The sequence below is a fragment of the Ambystoma mexicanum genome, chromosome 6p, assembly GCF_040938575.1.
Source record: "Ambystoma mexicanum isolate Mex_15411 chromosome 6p, UKY_AmexF1_1, whole genome shotgun sequence".
Taxonomy (NCBI): Eukaryota; Metazoa; Chordata; class Amphibia; order Caudata; family Ambystomatidae; genus Ambystoma; species Ambystoma mexicanum.
In genome coordinates, this window is record NC_090935.1 from 663,092,452 (window position 1) to 663,110,554 (window position 18,103).

General features: G+C 47.3%; 1 protein-coding gene across 2 annotated transcripts in view; it reads left to right on the plus strand.

Annotated features, from left to right (window-relative positions):
- ZFYVE16 (zinc finger FYVE-type containing 16) overlaps positions 1-18,103 on the plus strand; it is a 1,039,436-nt gene that overhangs the window by 178,157 nt on the left and 843,176 nt on the right. The window lies entirely within an intron of this gene.

The following is an 18,103-nucleotide window of genomic DNA, read 5'->3' on the forward strand; positions in this document are numbered from 1 at the left end:
AGCAAATAGGGAAGGTACTTAGTTTCATAAGATTTTGTGGACTGTGTGGCATTTTATTGTGAATAGTACAGTGTTCCATACTTTTAGTCTGTGATTTTGCACATCTGCCTTTGCCTGCTCTTTTTTAAATTTAGCAACTGGCTAGCTCAGCTGAGGTGGAGTGTAGAACATGTTCTTGTTTGTAGACGATCATTTTATATGCCTGGAATGAGGGGCCCCTAATCGCGGAGTGCTTTAAGGCCTGATGCGTGACCTCTACAGTCTATTCTGGCCTTTGCTGGTGGTAGTTGAAGTATGCACAGACCCTGGGAGACGTGCCCAATAGGAGAATCGTTCTTGCTGCAGCATTCTGAAGCCTTTGCAGCTGATGAATTAAATATAGCGGGAAATCATGTTCACATAAACCAAGTACACCAGAAACAGTAAAATCACTTCTTGAACCTCACCTGCAAAGAAATTGAAGGATTCCCCCAATAATTTTGAAAGACGAACATCTTGTTCCTCACTGATGACTTCTGTGGGAACCTTAGAAACTGTTAACACTGAATAAAAGTCTGACATTTCCTTTACAGCGCCACACCGCAAACTGCACCTTTATCTAGGTACTTCCTATCCGAGAAGGTGGTAGCTAAACCAAATTGGCTAGGTCCTCGCTCTTGTCTAGCAGAAATATTCTGAATTAAAGCCAGATTTATTGTCTGAGGCATAAGGGCGCTGCGTAGTAGGTGACCATACACAATTCATTCACTTCCTCTGTATCATTGCAATGTTAAAGGTTGTATCAAATGAGGGCATGTACTGACATCCAGTGCATCTTACCCTCAGCAACTATGCAGGCAAAAGTGTATAGAAGGCAATTGTTATCTCAACATTCCTTGCCGAAAGATTAAGGGTACTAGCTGAAAGCACATTATGCGTGGATTCAACTCCCTTTTTTTGATTATATATTTTTTAAACTGTTTATTAATTTTCAACAGTAAAGACGTCTTCTGAAAAATCCCCTCTGCACTGTTATACAACTTTACCAACTCCCTCCCCCCCCTCCCTCCACCTACAGGCAGATGCTTACTTACAACCATGAATAGCAAGCAGTATGAAAATCCCTCCAGGGACCCTAAGATTGGTCTAGTAATTTTAAGCTCTTGGGGCACATATGAGCTCTAAAGTCCTCCTTGAGGAAGGCAATCATTTACCCCCAGCTTGTGGCGAATCACGCTTGGTTATTGTTCATTGCATACGTTGCCCACTCGAGTTCCACAAACTCCCAGATTTTCCTTAGCCAGCCTTGCACTCCTGCGCTATCAGGAGCATTGCTGCCTATTAGGGAGAATTCTCATAAATGGTTGATTTCCCTTACCTACTGAGTCCCTCAGCAGCTTTGTTGGATTTCTAGGATTAATTTTCTTCGCCTGGTAAAAGTGTGAGCCTTTTGTTACCACTCTTACATGTGTTTTGCTATGTGTGTTTCTACTTTTTGTGTGATCTTGGGCACTGGAGCTTCACCTACTCCATAGCACCATATTTTTCATGTGTGTTACACAGCACCTTCAGTGCAGTGACACAGGGTTGTCTTTTAGACTTCCCACCAACTCCATTTTTCTGGGGCTGACTACAGTGCCCCAGAAAAGATAAAGTTGCCATTAACTTTATTTAGTCACTTATACCACAGACCCAGTACACCCCATCTTCCATGGAGTATTTGAAAGGGTTGTTTCTTATCCCATTTTGTCTGTGCCTCTTGGGGCATTGTTTCGCTCCCTTTACATTAAGACTTGGCTGGTGGCAGTGGTATCTACCCTAAATGTTTTACCGCGATTATCTTATACAAACTTGGTAATGTTTTAGGCTATTTAAACCCGCTTGACCAAATACATTTTATTTTGGCTCCGACCGGATTTATTCGCTATTTCTTTTTGTTAAAGTCTTTCTCGTGTTTTACTCTGTGCGCCAAACCAGGTTTGGTCCCTTTTGTTCATCGCCTTTTCGCGGGCTTCTACACAGAAGCCCTCCTTTAGGCGCCTCAGAGTCTGGGTAGGCAGGATGTGAGGGAGGGGTTTTAGAACCCCTGCCATGGGTTCCCTTGGTAACCCAATCACACACCTGTCTGATTGGCTAAGGCGACTGGCCTTGCCAGGCCAGCCACCCTGCTGTGTGATTGACAGCCATACTGTATGAATGGGGGAAAACTGCATAAAAAGCAGGTCTCGAACTGGAAGAGCAGAGTCGCCACTGGAACGAAAGAACCAACGAGGAACTGGAAGAAGAGGACCCCTACAACTACTGAACTGCCCGGTGAAGCCCTGGGTAGTGCAGGACCCTCCAGTCTTCCTACTCTGATCAGTCCGACAGTCTCTTCAGGAACCGTGAGCCTGCAGGAACAACCAGGAATGTCTGCCTCAGCTACAGCTCCCTCTCCGTTTTAAAGTACTGTGCAAATCCAGTTGTTCGTTTTGTTCAGCCGTAGTGAAAGTGTTTGAAATCTTTCTCCAATCCGAAGGCTTGTCCTTCTCTTCTCTTTGAACTAACTTTTCTACCAACCAACCACTTCCAGAAACCGTGCCACGAACTTTACCGCAAACTACCCTGAACTGTATTATCTTGAGCAAAAGACTTTTGAACCATTGACTTTGGCCATAAGCCTTTTCTATCTGATTTTATCATTGTAGTCTCTCTTGTTCGCTTGCCCCGAGTACTTACCTGTTGGTGTGGATTCATTTATGTTAACTTTTGTCTTTCCCTCCCTTTTAAATTGCTGGAATGCCATTTTGCTCCCACTTCATTTTGTGAGCTTAACCTGTCTGGAATTTAAGGGAAGTTGTGTGGTGTATTAAGAGTGATTTTTCGACTGCTTATAATAGTGTAATGTTATACAACTGAAGAGTGAAATAAATGTATATTCTTTTACTTGAAAACCTTGAGTCACTGTTTACCTGAATCATAGTAATTGCTGCCCTTTGTTGTAACTATTTGATACTGCTCACTTACTCTTGAGATAAGTCTGGCTGCTCTGCTACCGCTACCACTTTAACTGTGTGGTACAGGCTATTGTACTGTCACTTGTAGTCTTAATTGTGTGTGGTGTTCCCAAAGGGTACTACATATAATTATGCCTAACACTGCCTAAATAAGCACTGTTCTAGCCTTCCTCTGGCCCCTGGGTTCATTCCCAGCCCCCTCACCGTCCATCCCCAGAATACCTTCCTCGGCGGGCGCCGTCGCAGCCTCACCAAATAATCCCTCCTGAGCCTACCATACCTCCGTCCAGAATGATTCAATTTTGGGGCATCCACCATATGTGGAACCAGGACCCATCCCGAAGACCCAGGATATATACTGTGGAGACGGACCTATGTGTAGTGCCACCTGAAGATCAGTTTGTACCAGCACTCTGGTAGCTGAGAGGACCTGACCACCTTGGGCACCAGTGACCACATACTTTCCCAGTCGCTCCTCTCCAGCTCCATCCTGATCGTCCTCTCCCAATGCCTCATATATGGCCATGCTGCTCATCGGGTGGCCACCACCAACACTTTGTATAGTCCTGATATCAGCCCCCTTTCACAATCATGTGTCAGATTTTTTTTAAATGTGTATGCAAGTGGGTGCATTGCTGCCTCCTTGATGCAGAGGTCTAGCAGCTATTGCCTCAGCTGGAAATATTGCAGCCTTTCGTTTTCCCCCACCCCAAAGCATTGTTTACACTTAGGAAAGGATCGGATGGAGAGGCCCTGAAACATATCCCTGGTTACATGGCAGCCCCCTTTTTGCCAGTGTGCGAAAGCCCCCGGCTCCAACACCAGAGAGAAGTCAGGGTTATTGTATAGCGTAGTAAATGGAGACGGAAACGTTGTAATCCCATACTTCTTGGCTAAGTTGTCCCACGTGTCAGCTACCAGTTTTGTTATGGTGCTTAAATACAGATGCTGGGGCCTATGTGGTGCAAGAGCCACAGAACTTACCGTTGGACCTTTCTCGCCACAACTCGATCCATAGCTACCGAGAATTTTTCCCCCACTTCACGACAGCCATTTCTTTATGATGCATATCTGGGATGCCTCGCAGTATTGCCAAAAGTTGGGGAGCGCCAATTCTCCTTCCCTCGTAGGGGGACATCAAAAGCCTGCGGCCAAGTCATGGGCGTTCATCTTCCCAGATAAACTGGCCGGTGATTTTCCCCAGGTTCTAAAAAAAGCTATTGAGTACTGCCACTGGCAAGGCCTGAAAAAGGCAAAGCAGTCGGGGAAGCATAACCATCTTGATTGCGGCTATACTGCCCAACCAAGAAATTCTCAAGTTCTTCCATTTAGTAAGATCCACCTTTATGGAGGCCAGAATTGATGGATAGGTGGCCTGATACCACCCGGGGAGCTGGGATGTTATGTTAATTCCTAGGTAACGGATCCCTGCTGGGCTCCAGATAAATGGCAAGGCTGCCTTCAGCTCCTTGACCTCCGACCACCCGCCACCTCACTGTGAGGTTGAGCAGTTCTGACTTGGCTACATTGATCCTCAGACTTGAAACCCCCCCGAACTCCTCTAGTGCCTTCCTACATGCCTCCACCGACTCCTCAGGCTTTGTGAGTGTGAGCAACATTTTGTCGGCAAAGGCCGTGACTTTGTGTTGGAACCCTCCCCTCCCCATCGCCCCCCCCCCGAAACCAAGAGGGTATTCCCATGCACCTTGTTAGATTCCCACAGAAACTGTAGAAGAGGCTCCAAGTATATGGCATAGAGCAGAGGGCAAGTGGGCATCCTTGTTTAGTCCCGCTGTTGAGATTGAAGCGCCTAGATAGGGGCACATTAATGGAGATGCGCGCCGACAGGGAACCGTAATTTGCCCGAACCATACGGATGAATAGGCACCCAGGCCAATCCTCCATCACCCTGGTCATAAAAGCCTACTCCACGTGATTGAAGGACGCCTAAGCGTCCAAGGAAAGGTGGACCGACCGAAGCGCTAATTTATGGGCCTTCTCCACCAGGTGTGCCATGCGTCTAATATTGTCAAATGTTTGCCTTCCCACCACAAACCCAGACTGATCTGGGTGAATCGTGTATGGGAGGTGTCCCTCCAGTCTGTTGGCTAGGATTTTAGTATACATTTTGGCATCAATATTAATTCTATCGGTCTATAGGAGCTACACCTGGTTGGGGTATCTATTGGGTTTAGAGATGAGAATAATTTTCGTCTCCTCCATCGACACCAAGGTATGACCTGACTCCCGGAAGTGATTGTATAGTCTTGCTAAGTGGGGGGTCAGGAGCAGTGCATAATTTGTGGGGGTGGTTGCCAGTGCCCAACACTGGCATTCTTTTTTGGGCACCGGAACTCATGCGGAGCCAGCGCATGTGCCATTGCTTTGTTTGTTCTTCTACTTCGCTTTGCTTCGATTATAAATCATGGGGCCTCATTACGAGTTTGGAGGAAGACATGGTGCTAATAGCCCCATGGCTGCCTCCAAACCGGACTCCATTACTGGGTTCCTGCAATGGGGACTTACCGGGTCATTGTGACATAGGAGGTCCCGGTAATTCCTCCTTGCAGGAACCATTCCCCATTCCAATTTGAGCCCCCATAGGGCTCAATGGGAATGGGGAGGGAGGTAATAATGGGCACATTACAAGTGGCCCATTATTACCTCCCTCTTCCCCTCGCAGGACCCGGAAAAGATGTCTGGTTTTACCAGACGTCTGGTTTGGGTCCCGCAAAGGGAACCTCGTAATCGGCGCTCACGGAATGAAGGGTGCCGGTCCCGTACCGGCACCCTTCATTCCGTGAGCGCCAGGGTCGGAATGAGGCCCATTGGGATTTGTCATTCTGATCTCGATCTCTCTCGTGCTTGCAGGTTGAAGGCCATGGCTGGCCGGGCCTGGGAAGGGCCAGCAATAGCAATGAACAACAAACTGTTACAAACAGCCAATGAAAACTACCATTCTGTTGTTACTATGCAGTATTTGATACATTCTGTATAGTAACACAGAATGTGCAGGTTTCATTGGCTGTTCATCTGAGCCAGTGAAATTACATGGTGACGTGTTGTTGTTGCCACAGGAGGCAGCGCAGCGCCACCTTCATTTTACGAGTTACTGTGAAGTGAAGGTGTCGAGGCGTGGCGTCGTCGGTCCTGACTTGTGAGAGAGAGCCTGCCCTGCTGCACTGCGTGGTGCACCCTAGTTGCTTCCTGGGGCCCCCTCTGCCTGCTTTTTCATTTGTGCGGGTGCCATTGTGTGCACCCGGCCCCCCCCAGCCTGAGGCCCCGACAGGAGACCAAGTCCCAGCTGGCAAAGCAGGTAAGTCACTTATTGCTGCGTGCGGTGCAGCCGGAGGCTGTCGCAGTCAAGTGATCAGGCAAGGAAGGCCCAGGTTGGGGCCCGGGCAGCGGCATGGTCCCTGGTGGTGTCCTGACTGCCCAGGAGTCAGGACCCCACCAGGGGCCCATCCGCGCCTGGGCTTCTGTCTGTGTGACCTGTGTGCAGTGTGCTGCTGAATGCAGTCAGTGCCAGGCCCAGGCCAATTTCTGTGACCAAGGACTGCCGGCTGCCGCAGACTGAGTCGGATGATTCTGCCGCGGGTGGCCGGGCCCGTGGATTGTGCCCAAAAGTATGTTTTTTACCTTTTTCTTTGAAAACCTGACCTTCTGTGGGGCAGAAGGTAGGATTTAAAAGAAATAACTTATTTTGAGTGGCGGCTGTGGCCCATCACTTCGAAAATGATGGGCCCCATCCGCCCAAATATACGTTTTTTCTTTTAAAATCTTACCTTCCACAGGCCCGCTGCGCCGCACACCCATTTTTGTCATCATCAGGCTCAGCATTGCTGTGGTGGTGGTGGCCCCACGGAAGGTAGCCTAAGTGATTGAGGCAAGGCAGGACAAAGCCCAGGACCGGGCAGGGCACGGGCGGCAGCGTGGTCCCACTAGTCTCTGTCACAAAAAGAATGGATTGTCGTTTGCAACTTTGGCCACTTTTTTATTGGTGCCGAGCCCGACTCGAGACAATTGTATGCCCCAGTCCGACCCTGGATAGCATTCATCTAAGCAAAACATGAACTGTGAATTTTTGCCTGGGTGTTCCCATTCTTCCTTTTAATGTTATCAGCCTCATTAGTTCACAAACGAGCTTCAGCGAGGGGACCCGGAACGGTGCACTTATTGGGCCGAAACCGAACTGGCTGCACTTGCGAGAAAAGCCAATGGAAAGACGAACTTCTGAAATCCCTTTTCAGGCTTAAAGATACACACATGGAAACTAGACGGGAATAAACATGGTGCACATGCCCACTAATCTGTCGTCATAAATAAAAGCACTAGTTGAGTATTCGTGTATAATTCTCAACCGTCTTTTGCGGTCATTTCTTTACATAATTCCAGCGCATGTTTTATATCCTGATGTGTGGTTTATACACCAGATGTGGCCCCTTAACCTGGGTACAATACGCTCCGAGCATGTGCTCCAAATGAGAGTACATGCAATCCTCAGATAGGAATCCTCAGATAGGGAAGTGGGCGTCTGTTACACCCTGCAGTTTAGTGAAGTATGTCAAGAACATGTCAGTGGGAAGGAGGTATCCGAATATGCATTCTCCTCTGGCTCCTGAATATTGGGTGATAAAACATATTTAGTTTTTTAATATGTGTTAAGGTGGAAAGAGGCACTAAAGCAGAAGTAGCACAGGCTGTTGATTTCACAACGTCTTGCAGAAATGACTTTTTCCAAGTTATACAACATCATGCTCATACTTGAAGGAAGGGTGAAGGGGGATGCATTTATAAGATGCGATGACTGATAAGGGCTTGAGAGTAAATTGATCACACAAAACACCTGGATGAGGTGACTGAAGAACGGGCTGAGGGAGGGTGCTCTTCCTGGAGGTAACCGATTAACAGTACTTGGTTACTTTAACAGACTGTCATATGGGGCAGAAGGGGTAGAGACAAATACAGTGCAACAGTGACTGAAACAGAATGCTGTTTGTTGTCTATGGCTTGGCTTTGCAGAAGGAATGTTGTGATGTCATGTGGAGTGTTTATGCCTGAGTGATGGAATGCATGGGTGAATGTTCTAACCTGGTCAGTTGTTCAGCCAGAGGCCTGGGTGATGGGCTGCCAGTGTTTTATTGTCCTATATGTAACTTATTGATTGACTGCTTGTAATGATAATAATAAACCTAGCAAGTCAACCTAAGAAGGCTGGGAGTCACTTCACTACAATGGCGATGAGTTGGTCTTTTAAAAGTAGAATCTACGCGTGAACCAGATGTAAAGCTGTTGAGATGTTGCCCTGCTGCAGGGGGTGCAGGGAGGAAGAAGAGGACAACACTGCCCCCAAATGAAGTAAGGCCCATCACCCAGGGTGGCAAGGTACTGCAGGGCTGAAAAAGGGAAGCCAACTCTTAAGTTGAAGAAAGGGGAGTTGTTTCCATCAGCAGGTGAGAGAGGCAGAGCTGGGTCCCATAAGCAGGAGAGGGAACAACGGATTGGTTATTAGCCGGATTATTATGATCCAGTGACATCTTTATGGGAGTCATCTTCCCAGTCTTGGGGTGCCAATTAATGGAGATGTATAGCGCTTGGATGCTGGGCATGAATTGCATGGCAGGTGAAGCGAGTCTCATGTGCAGGAGAGAGGCGTCTGATGGTCTGGAGAATAACTGCTGTGGTTATGTGCACTAAACACTGCTGCTTCGGTTATGTGCACTGAAGTCTAACATCATAGCTGGGTTTATGTGCATGCCATTACTGCACTTACAACTACAGGAAACTGTCCCATCTGTGCATTGGAGAGTTCGAGCTGGGTCCCATAAGGGAAGACCGTGGTACATAGAAGGTCTGGTGATCAAAGGATTGGAGTGGTTGGACAAACCTGCAATGAGTACTAATGCAGGGGATCGGAATACATAATGGAGGTTGGTAAAAGCTACACAGTTTGGCAACATTGTGGACACATCTGCACGATGGAGGTGTTTGGACATGGTACGGCGTGGGACAGATCCATGGAGCCTGGATTTGGGTAAAACTATGTATGCTATAAGCTATGGAGCTATGGACTTGGGTAAAATGGTTGAAGTTGCTTGCTCTATGGATTGAAGGAAAATGTACTATGTGGAGCATCCTAGTGTGTATTTTGCTTATGTGCTTATCTGTGTTTCATTTACTTTGATGCACATAGATGGATTGCAGGCTGGTATCTGGTGTTTTGTTTTTAAGCTTGGATGGGAATGGTTTGGATGTGACGAGTGTGTTTTAGATTTAACACTCTTGAGGATTTTCAGTTTAGGGTCGCAGCAAGCGACATGGATTTTTAGTATGGAGTAAAGTGTATGGTATGGTCCAAAACTAGTATGGAAGTTGGGGTTTTCCTGAATGTTTAGTTTTTGACTTCTTTGAGAATTTTCAGCATTTACGTTGTGCCATAACAACATGGACTTTTATTTGACAACATGGACTTTTAGGATTGGATTTGGGTTGGGTTCATGACATCTAATGTTTTAGAGACTAGATGTAACTTTTTGAGGATTTTCAGCATTTAGGTCGCTAAATAGCGACATGGACTTTTAGGGCTGGATTTGGTTTGGGCTTCATGACATGTATAGTGTCTTTTAAGAAATGCATCCAAACCAATGCTGAAAATATTGCAATGTGAATTACATATTGTGTAATATGTGATTGATGGAGTAGGATATTGAAGATCTGTATGGATCCGGGCAGTTTAGTCATTATGGGGGTAGCGCCTTCAAGTATCCCTTGTATGGGTGTTGATATGGTTGTATGGTGATTGAGGCGGTAGCGCCTCCCATGTTTTTGGTTTTGGGTGAAGCTTATATGAAATTTATAAGTATGGTTGCTGATGGTGTGAGTGTCAGGTCAGCACGTCTTACCTCTCAATGTGGTTGCTGGGGGTAGCGCCTTCAGCCTAACATTCAGTATGGATGTGGATGGGAATGCCACAAGGGTATTTGAGAGGTAGTGCCACATGGTATGGTATCTGGGGGTAGCGCCTCCAGTTTGGTGTGGGCGTGATTGTGATGAGTCGCGCATGGTTAAACAGTGTACGTGTGTTTCTGGTGGTAGCGCCACCAGTTCCATCGGGGCATGACTATAATAGGTTTTGCATGGTAATTCCACGTATGGCTGTGTGAGGTGGTAACACCACCAATTGTCGGGGTGTGACTGAAGTTAGTCATGCAAGGTGATTGGTTTGGTATCTGGGTGGTAGCGCCCCCAGTAGGTGTAGGGGTATGTGTGTATGGGTGGTAGCGCCCCCGACTTTGGTATGGGCATGTCTGTGGTATTAGGCATTGCATGGTCAAACACTACCCCAACTTTGTGGTTTATTTACCACAAATAATTAGATTTTTTTCTCTGTGCACATGCGGTGCGGCTGTGTTTAGCTGTACTGTGTGTGCTTCTATGACTCTTTCTACCCTCATCAGGGTCCGAAGTGTGACAGTGATATTGGTTGTTGGTCCTGGTGTGCCTGGCCAGTGCATCGGGTATGAGGTGAGTGGTAGAGTGTCAGAGCACGTGTTGTGTGCTAGCCCTGATGATGCGAGTCGGTGTGAATGGCTTATGTTGGTGTGTGTGGAGATGTGTTGTGTAATTTCTTGCGCTGTTGTCGGAAGAGGGGAAAGGTTTGGTCTGGTTCTGGGCTGTGTGTGATGTGCAATGTAAAGAGAGGAGATGTGTTGTGTATGGCTTAGCTTTGCAGAAGGAATGTTGTGATGTCATGTGGAGTGTTTATGCCTGAGTGATGGAATGCATGGGTGAATGTACTAACCTGGTCAGTTGTTCAGCCAGAGGCCTGGGTGATGGGCTGCCAGTGTTTTATTGTCCTATATGTAACTTATTGATTGACTGCTTGTAATGATAGTAATAAACCTAGCAAGTCAACCTAAGAAGGCTGGGAGTCACTTCACTACACTTTTTTATTTATTTGCATTTTTAAAGCACTCACACAGCCGGGGGGCATCGAGGCGCAGTTACAGGAGGAGCATGTCTTAGTTGCGTATTTACTACTAGCCTGTGCCGGCAATTGCTGCAGCACCAATCATGTGACATGGAGCAGCAGCTTTGTGATGGGCTGGTGGTGGGCCGATCTAGGTAGGTCTAGCACTAAATTGGGGTGTCAGACGCGCCCGCGCTTAGGGCGGCGCTGCGCCTGCGCTGCGGACGGCGCTGTGCCCGACATTATGGGGCCAATATTTTTGGGCACTGGCACTTATTCTTTTACAAATTAAGCACTGATGCGGGGTACACCCCCCCCCCCCCCCCGCAGACCAAAATACCGAATTGGGGGAGCGGGGGAAACACCCCTGCTCCCTTAATTCGGTATTTTGGAATACACGATTTTTGTAGTCCCAAAATGTGTGACTTTGGGTGATGTGGGATTTTAGAGACAGTATTTTCGTTCAATACCGTATAGATCGGAAGGGTTAGGTGCTGGTCTCAAGTGTTTTTACTCTAGAAATTCTCATGTGCTTGGGACAATTTTGGGGAAAGAGGCTCTTTTGAGAGGGAAATCTCACATGACAGGCTACAATGAGGCATGGATTACTTTCTGCACTAAAGCCCTGTGCAGTCTAAGAAAGCACCAAGTCAGGGAAGGCATGCATTGTTTTTGTGCAGAATGAGACTATAGAGACAATTAACATGCATTCTGCAAGTGCATTCAGTGAGCCACTGCACTGTATGAATGTTCAGTAGCACAAGGATTATCTCTGCTGAAGTACGTTATGATAACAAACACATGCTTTCATTTTCATTTTGTAATCTAGCGTTTGTTGCTGCCGGCAAGATGTGCGCTTTTCCTCTTTTGGTAATGCTTTGCTGGATTGCTGTTAATGACTTGTGGGGTTTGTGTTTAAGTCTGCTTAAGAAAGTTTGCCGAAAGAAGGAATCAATTACCTAGTTTAATAAACAGGAAGTTTCAGGCATTTGTTGGCAAGCAGCTGCTAGTCATTACGATCCAATAGTGCACTAGTGTATATGTAAAATAATACAAACCCCTGAAGGGACATAGATAGTACTGACATTTAGGGTTTAAGATTTAAGCATTATGGGTTAAAATTTCTTTTCCAGGGAATAAAGCTCGTCGAATCACCCTCAGTGGGCGCACGGTGCCGATGGAACTTCTGAGGGACCCAACTATAAGGGAAGTCTTAGAAAACAAGATAAGGGACTATTTCGAGCTGAACACAGCAGCTGACACAGGGGAGAACACCAGCTGGGATGTGTTTAATTCTACGCTCAGGCGGGAGCTCAATCCGGCTAAGGCAGTGAGGGACAGGCCCTTGCAGAAGCTAGAGATACGGAAGCCGGGGTAAATGCAATCAAGAAGCGCATGTTGAGAGCACCAACTAGACGGACCATGAGGGAATATCTGCAGGCGGTGGGTCAAATCAATGTCCTTCGCACTAAAAAGTCAGAGAGGTCCCGATTATCTGTCCGTCAGTGATTTTATGGCAAAGCCAATAAAGCAGATAGGCTACTGGTGCGTTGTTGAGGGGGGCGGCAGCTAGCAACACCATACCATCAATAATAGACAAACAGGGTTCCCGGCACTCTCATACGGAGGAGATCCAAGAAGCCTTTGCCCAATACTACAGGAGCTGAAGTTAGGGAGGCCTTAAGGCAGGAGATAACAGGGGAGGAGGTAAAGAAGTTTATCTCTGTGCACTCCCACAATAAATCACCCAGCCCAGACGGGTATACCGCCACCTGTAAACAAAACCTTTGGGTGCCTCCTGACCAGTGCTTAATTTGTAAAAAAATAAGTGCCAGTGCCCAAAAATATTGGCCCCATAATGTCGGGCACGGCGCCGTCCGCAGCGCGGGCGCAGCGCCGCCCTAAGCGCTGGCGCGTCTGCCACCCCAATTCAGTGCTAGACCTACCTAGATCGGCCCACCACCAGCCCATCACAAAGCTGCTGCTCCATGTCACATGTTTGGTGCTGCAGCAACTGCTGGCACAGGCTAGTAGTAAATACGCAACTAAGACATGCTCCTCCTGTAACTGCGCCTCGATGCCCCCGGCTGTGTGAGTGCTTTAAAAATGCCAATAAATAAAAAAGTGTAGTGAAGTGACTCCCAGCCTTCTTAGGTTGACTTGCTAGGTTTATTACTATCATTACAAGCAGTCAATCAATAAGTTACATATAGGACAATTCAACACTGGCAGCCCATCACCCAGGCCTCTGGCTGAACAACTGACCAGGTTAGTACATTCACCCATGCATTCCATCACTCAGGCATAAACACTCCACATGACATCACAACATTCCTTCTGCAAAGCTAAGCCATACACAACACATCTCCTCCCTTTACATTGCACATCACACACAGCCCAGAACCAGACCAAACCTTTCCCCTCTTCCGACAACAGCGCAGGAAATTACACAACACATCTCCACACACACCAACATAAGCCATTCACACCCACTCGCATCATCAGGGCTAGCACACAACACGTGCTCTGACACTCTACCACTCACCTCATACCCGATGCACTGGCCAGGCACACCAGGACCAACAACCAATATCACTGTTACACTTCGGACCCTGATGAGGCTAGAAAGAGTCATAGAAGCACACACAGTACAGCTAAACACAACCGCACCGCATGTGCACGGAGAAATATATCTAATTATTTGTGGTAAATAAACCACAAAGTTGGGGTAGTGTTTGACCATGCAATGCCTAATACCACAGACATGCCCATACGAAAGTCGGGGGCGCTACCACCTATACACACATACCCCTACACCTACTGGGGGCGCTACCACCCAGATACCAAACCAATCACCTTGCATGACTAACTTCAGTCACACCCCGACAATTGGTGGTGTTACCACCTCACACAGCCATACGTGGAATTACCATGCAAAACCTATTATAGTCATGCCTGGACGGAACTGGTGGCGCTACCACCAGAAACACACATACACTGTTTAACCATGCGCGACTCATCACAATCACGCCCACACCAAACTGGAGGCGCTACCCCCAGATACCATACCATGTGGCACTACCTCTCAAATACCCTTGTGGCACACCCATCCACATCCATACTGAATGTTAGGCTGAAGGCGCTACCCCCAGCAACCACATTGAGAGGTAAGACGTGCTAACCTGGCACTCACACCATCAGCAACCATACTTATATATTTCATATAAGCTTCACCCAAAACCAAAAACATGGGAGGCGCTACCGCCTCAATCACCAGACAACCATATCAACACCCATACAAGGGATACTTGAAGGCGCTACCCCCATAATGACTAAACTGCCCGGATCCATACAGATCTTCAATATCCTACTCCATCAATCACATATTACACAATATGTAATTCACATTGCAATATTTTCAGCATTAGTTTGGATGCATTTCTTAAAAGACACTATACATGTCATGAAGCCCAAACCAAATCCAGCCCTAAAAGTCCATGTCGCTATTTAGCGACCTAAATGCTGAAAATCCTCAAAAAGTTACATCTAGTCTCTAAAACATTAGATGTCATGAACCCGACCCAAATCCAATCCTAAAAGTCCATGTTGTCAAATAAAAGTCCATGTTGTTATGGCACAACGTAAATGCTGAAAATTCTCTAAGAAGTCAAAAACTAAACATTCAGGAAAACCCCAACTTCCATACTAGTTTTGGACCATACCATACACTTTACTCCATACTAAAAGTCCATGTCGCTTGCTGCGACCCTAAACTGAAAATCCTCAAGAGTGTTAAATCTAAAACACACTCGTCACATCCAAACCATTCCCATCCATGCTTAAAAACAAAACACCAGATACCAGCCTGCAATCCATCTATGTGCATCAAAGTAAATGAAACACAGATAAGCACATAAGCAAAATACACACTAGGATGCTCCACATAGTACATTTTCCTTCAATCCATAGAGCAAGCAACTTCAACCATTTTACCCAAGTCCATAGCGCCATAGCTTATAGCATACATAGTTTTACCCAAATCCAGGCTCCATGGATCTGTCCCACGCCGTACCATGTCCAAACACCTCCATCGTGCAGATGTGTCCACAATGTTGCCAAACTGTGTAGCTTTTACCAACCTCCATTATGTATTCCGATCCCCTGCATTAGTACTCATTGCAGATTTGTCCAACCACTCCAATCCTTTGATCACCAGACCTTCTATGTACCACGGTCTTCCCTTATGGGACCCAGCTCGAACTCTCCAATGCACAGATGGGACAGTTTCCCGTAGTTGTAAGTGCAGTAATGGCATGCACATAAGCCCAGCTATGATGTTAGACTTCAGTGCACATAACCGAAGCAGCAGTGTTTAGTGCACATAACCACAGCAGTTATTCTCCAGACCATCAGACTCCTCTCTCCTGCACATGACTCGCTTCACCTGCCATGCAATTCATGCCCAGCATCCAAGCGCTATGCATCTCCATTAATTGGCACCCCAAGACTGGGAAGATGACTCCATAAAGATGTCACTGGATCATAATCATCCGGCTAATAACCAATCCGTTGTTCCCTCTCCTGCTTATGGGACCCAGCTCTGCCTCTCTCTCCTGCTGATGGAAACAACTCCCCTTTCTTCAACTTAAGAGTTGGCTTCCCTTTTTCAGCCCTGCAGTACCTTGCCACCCTGGGTGATGGGCCTTACTTCATTTGGGGGCAGTGTTGTCCTCTTCTTCCTCCATGCACCCCCTGCAGCAGGGCAACATCTCAACAGCTTTACATCTGGTTCACGAGTAGATTCTACTTTTAAAAGACCAACTCATCGCCATTGTAGTGAAGTGACTCCCAGCCTTCTTAGGTTGACTTGCTAGGTTTATTATTATCATTACAAGCAGTCAATCAATAAGTTACATATAGGACAATAAAACACTGGCAGCCCATCACCCAGGCCTCTGGCTGAACAACTGACCAGGTTAGAACATTCACCCATGCATTCCATCACTGGGGCATAAACACTCCACATGACATCACAACATTCCTTCTGAAAAGCCAAGCCATACACAACAAAAAGCATTATGTTTCAGTCACTGTTGCACTGTATTTGTCTCTACCCCTTCTGCCCCATCTGACAGTCTGTTAAAGTAACCAAGTACTGTTAATCGGTTACCTCCAGGAAGAGCACCCTCCCTCAGCCCGTTCTTCAGTCACCTCATCCAGTTGTTTTGTGTGATCAATTTACTCTCAAGCCCTTATCAGTCATCGCATCTCATAAATGCATCCCCCTTCACCCTTCCTTCAAGCATGAGCATGGTGTTGTATAACTTGGAAAAAGTCATTTCTGCAAGACGTTGTGAAATCAACAGCCTGTGCTACTTCTGCTTTAGGGCCTCTTTCCACCTTAACACATATTAAAAAAACTAAATATGTTTTATCACCCAATATTCAGGAGCCAGAGGAGAATGCATATTCGGATACCTCCTTCCCACTGACATGTTCTTGACATACTTCACTAAACTGCGGGGTGTAACAGACGCCCACTTCCCTATCTGAGGATTCCTATCTGAGGATTGCATGTACTCTCATTTGGAGCACATACTCGGAGCGTATTGTACCCAGGTTAAGGGGCCACATCTGGTGTATAAACCACACATCAGGATATAAAACATGCGCTGGAATTATGTAAAGAAATGACCGTAAAAGACGGTTGAGAATTATACACGAATACTCAACTAGTGCTTTTATTTATGATGACAGATTAGTGGGCATGTGCACCATGTTTATTCCCGTCTAGTTTCCATGTGTGTATCTTTAAGCCTGAAAAGGGATTTCAGAAGTTCGTCTTTGCATTGGCTTTTCTCGCAAGTGCAGCCAGTTCGGTTTTGGCCCAATACGTGCACCGTTCCGGGTCCCCTCGCTGAAGCTCGTTTGTGAACTAATGAGGCTGATAACATTAAAAGGAAGAACGGAAACACCCAGGCAAAAATTCACAGTTCATGTTTTGCTTAGATGAATGCTATCCAGGGTCGGACTGGGGCATACAATTGTCTCGAGTCGGGCTCGGCACCAATAAAAAAGTGGCCAAAGTTGCAAACGACAATTCATTCTTTTTGTGACAGAGACTAGTGGGACCACGCTGCCGCCCGTGCCCTGCCCGGTCCTGGGCTTTGTCCTGCCTTGCCTCAATCACTTAGGCTACCTTCCGTGGGGCCACCACCACCACGGCCATGCTGAGCCTGATGATGACAAAAATGGGTGTGCGGCGCAGCGGGCCTGTGGAAGGTAAGATTTTAAAAGAAAAAACGTATATTTGGGCGGATGGGGCCCATCATTTTCGAAGTGATGGGCCACAGCCGCCACGCAAAATAAGTTATTTCTTTTAAAACCTACCTTCTGTGGGGTGGGGCCCCGGCCACCGGCCCCACAGAACGTCAGGTTTTCAAAGAAAAAAGTAAAAAACATACTTTTGGGCACAATCCACGGGCCCGGCCACCCGCGGCAGAATCATCCGACTCAGTCTGCGGCAGCCGGCAGCCCCTGGTCACAGAAATTGGCCTGGGCCTGGCACTGACTGCATTCAGCAGAACACTGCACACAGGTCACACAGACAGAAGCCTGGGCGCGGATGGGCCCCTGGTGGGGTCCTGACTCCTGGGCAGTCAGGACACCACCAGGGACCATGCCGCTGCCCGGGCCCCAACCTGGGCCTTCCTTGCCTGATCACTTGACTGCGACAGCCTCCGGCTGCACCACACGCAGCAATAAGCGACTTACCTGCTTTGCCAGCTGGGACTTGGTCTCCTGTCGGGGCCTCAGGCTCGGGGGGGCCGGGTGCACAAAATGGCACCCGCACAAATGAAAAAGCAGGCAGAGGGGGCCCCAGGAAGCAACTAGGGTGCACCACGCAGTGCAGCAGGGCAGGCTCTCTCTCACAAGTCAGGACCGACGACGCCACGCCTCGACACCTTCACTTCACAGTAACTCGTGAAATGAAGGTGGCGCTGCCTCCTGTGGCAACAACAACACGTCACCATGTAATTTCACTGGCTCAGATGAACAGCCAATGAAAACTGCACATTCTGTGTTACTATACAGAATGTATCAAATACTGCATAGTAACAACAGAATGGTAGTTTCCATTGGCTGTTTGTAACAGTTT